Source organism: Crocuta crocuta, unplaced genomic scaffold (genome assembly GCF_008692635.1).
Source record: "Crocuta crocuta isolate KB4526 unplaced genomic scaffold, BGI_CrCroc_1.0 scaffold114, whole genome shotgun sequence".
Taxonomy (NCBI): domain Eukaryota; kingdom Metazoa; phylum Chordata; class Mammalia; order Carnivora; family Hyaenidae; genus Crocuta; species Crocuta crocuta.
In genome coordinates, this window is record NW_027530000.1 from 826,568 (window position 1) to 830,520 (window position 3,953).

The window sequence follows — 3,953 nt, forward strand, 5'->3', positions numbered from 1 at the left end:
TTGGGGCGTGGCTAGGAGGCCGGAAGCGGGCCTGGCCGAGCCCCCGGGAGGCGTGGGCGCCGAGGCTGCTTGCCGCTGACCCCACGGACGGCGAACCCCCACCTCGCACGCGCAAGTACTTGTTTATCTTTCAGGTGCCAGTGCAAGTGAGTCCTGCTTTGCAGCCATAGCAAGGTCTTACCCGTTCAACGGCACCATCGTTGGATAAGGCAGAGGTTTAAGTGAAGGTTTTCTTATTTTTTTTAATTTATCTATTTATTTACTTACTTATTTAGCCTACGGATGGAAATTGTTTCAGCACCGTTTATTGGGGGAAAAAAGCCCCTCTCTCCCCCCATTAATTTGCTTTTGCATACTTGTCAAAAATCAATTGACTGCTTTTCTGGGAGTTTCTGGGTTCTCTGCTCTTTTCTATTGATGTGTCTATCCCTCTGCCTACACAACTGTCTCCACCACTAGTCTTACATCAAGCCCTGATACTGGATAGGGGAGTCCTCCCGATTTGCCCTTTTTCATGGTTGTTCTAGGTATGTGTGAACTCATGCCCTTTCACATAAATTTTAGAATAAACTTGTCTAGGTCTGTAAAAATCCTTCCTGGGATTTTGATAGGAAATGCATTGGAATTATAGACCATTTAGGGAGAATTGACATCTTTCCTATGTTTCTTAAGTAGGCTTCACATCCAATGTGGGGCTTGAACTCATATTCCTGAGATTTAGAGTCGCACACTTTACTCATTGACCCAGTCAGGTGCCCTAGCATCTTTACTATGTTGAGGCTTTCATCCGTGAACATGGTACATCTCTGTTTTTTTAGGTTTTTTCTGACATCTAACATCAACATTTGTAATTCTTGGCATACAGATCTTGTCTGTGTTTTGTTATTTTATACCAAAATGTTTAATTTTCTTTGTAGTAATTGTAAATCGTATTGTTTTAAAATTTAGTTTCCACATGCTCATTGTTAGTATGTAGAAATGTGATTAAATTCTGTGTGTCTGGGGGCGCCTGGGTGGCTGAGTGGATTAAGCCTCCGACTTCGGCTCAGGTCATGATCTCACGGTTCGTCGGTTTGAGCCCCGTGTTGGGCTCTGACAGCTCACAGCCTGGAGCCTGTTGGAGATTCTGTACCTCCCTCTCTCTCTGAGCCTCCCCTGCTCACGCTGTCTCTCTCTCTCTCTCTCTCTCTCTCTCTCAGTAATAAAATATTTTTTTAAAATTCTGTGTGTATTGGGGCGCCTGGGTGGCTTAGTCGGTTAAGCGTCCGACTTTCGCTTAGGTCATGATCTCGTGGTTCGTGGGTTCGAGCCCCGCGTCAGGCTCTGTGCTGACTGCCAGCCCAGAGCCTGGAGCCTATTTCAGAGTCTGTGTCTCCCTCTCTCTCTGACCCTCCCCTGCTCACGCTGTCTCTCTGTCTCTCTCTCTCTCTCCTAGAAATAAAAATATTTAAAAAAATAAAATAAAATAAAATAAAATTCTGTGTGTATTGATCTTGTATCCTGAGAGCTTGCTGAACTCACTTTTTAGTTCTAGTTTTTTTCTATAAATTCCTTGGAATCTTCTACATAGACCATCATGTCATCTGCAAATGTAAAATTTAACTTAAAATGATCATGGACAGGGCGCCTGGATGGCTTAGTCGGTTAAGTGTCCGACTTTCGCTTAGGTCATGATCTCGCGGTTCGTGGGTTCGAGCCCCGCGTCGGGCTCTGTGCTGACTGCCGGCTCAGAGCCTGGAGCCTGTTTCAATCTGTGACTCCCTCTCTCTCTGACCCTCCCCTCCTCATGCTATCTCTCTCTCTCTCTCCTAGAAATAAATAAAACATTAAAAAAAAAAATTAAAAAAAAAATGATCATGGACATGGGGCGCCTGGGTGGCTCAGTTGGTTAAATGTCTGACTTCAGCTCAGGTCGTGATCTCACGGTTCGTGGGTTCGAGCCCCGCATCGGGCTCTGTGCTGACAGCTAGCTCAGAGCCTTGAGCCTGCTTCAGATTCTGTGTCTCCCTCTCTCTCTGACCCTCCCCTGCTCATGCTGTCTCTCTCTCGGAAATAAACAAAACATTTTAAAAAATTTTAAAAAAATGATCGTGGACCTAAGTGCAGAAATATATGAAACTATAAAACTTTTACAGGAAAACAGAAGAAAAACTTTAGGCCTGAGGGCTAGGTGAAGAGTTCTTAGACATGGGACCACAAAGGCACAATCCACAAAAGAAATAATAGCAATACCAAATAAACTGGATTTCATCCAAATTAAAAACATTTGTTTTGAGAAAGATTCCACTAAAAGGATGAAAAAACAAGCTACAAATAATTAAAAATATTTGCAAACGATGTATTTGGTTTTTTTTCTTTCGTTTACTATCTATCCTTGAGAGAGAGAGAGAAAGAGAGAGTGTGTGTGTGTGTGTGAGAGAGAGCGAGCGAGCGAGCTGGGAAGGGGCAGAGAGAGAGGGAGACACAGAATCCCAAGCAGGCTCCAGGCTCCAAGCTGTCAGCACAGAGCCCGACGGAGGGCTTGAACTCATGAATTGTGAGACCATGGCCTGAGCCGAAGTCGGACACTCAACCGACTGAGCCACCTGGGCACCCCACAAACCATGTATTTGGTAAAGGACTGGTACCTAGAATATATTAGAATCTCCAAAACTTTAAAAAAAAAAAAAAAAGAATGTTTTGTAGGCCAATATATGAAGTGGCATTTCACCAACAAGGACATACAGATAGTAAATAAGCTTGTGAAAGATGTCCAACATCACTAGCCATTATAAAATGCAAACTAAGACTGCCTCAAGACATTACTACACACACCTATGAAAGCAGCTCAAATAAATAGTAGCAATACCAAATGCTGGCAATGACGTAATATACATTATATATACTATAGTATAGACTATACAATGCTGCTGGGACTATAAAATGGTACAGAAACTAATATAGTTTGACAGTTCTTTAAAACTTAATTGTGTTACTATAGTATAGACTATACAATGCTGCTGGGACTATAAAATGGTACAGAAACTCTAATATAGTTTGACAGTTCTTTAAAACTTAATTGTGTTACTATAGTATAGACTATACAATGCTGCTGGGACTATAAAATGGTACAGAAACTCTAATATAGTTTGACAGTTCTTTAAAACTTAATTGTGTGACCCAGCAGCTGCACTCCTGGATATTTAGCTCAGAGAAATGAAACTTAAGTCCACACAAAAACCTGGACACGATTGTTCACCACAGTTTTATTTGTAATCAAAGCTCAAAACTGGAAACAACTGAAATTCAACCAATCCTACAATGCACAAAGGGTTAAACTGTGGTGTATGCAATCAGGGGGCCTCTTCCTCAGTGAAAAAGGGCTACTGACTGATACATGCCAACGGCTTAGATGAATCACCAAGGCATCATGCTGAGGGGGGAAAAAATCTCAAAATAAGTATAGTTTATTACATGCCTTCACATACATAATATTTGTAAAATGACAACGATTAGAGAGATAGAAGGCAGATTATTGGTTGCCAAGGAACGGTGGGGGTGTGAGTGGCTAAAGCAAGGCAGGGGAGGGGTCTTTATGGTGAGAACAGTTCTGCATCCTGAGGTGTACACACTTTGGGATGACACGCTTCCTGGTTTTATACTATAGCTATGAAGGATGCAACCAGTAGGGGAAATTGGAGAAACAAATCAGCAAGTAAAATGTGACAACGCAAAATGTAAATGTAAATGGGCCTATATATAGATGGTATATCTGTGCAGGGAAAAAAGTGCTAATCTAGGTAAAACTTTTTACGTTTTACTAAGGTACTATTTACTTACAATATAATTTACCCATTTTATGCATATAATTCCATTTTTAAGTTTGCAGTTACATTTACTAAATTTTAGTAAATAAAACTGAATTTACTGCAATGCAGTTATAAAACACTTCCATAACCCCCAAAGGATCCCTC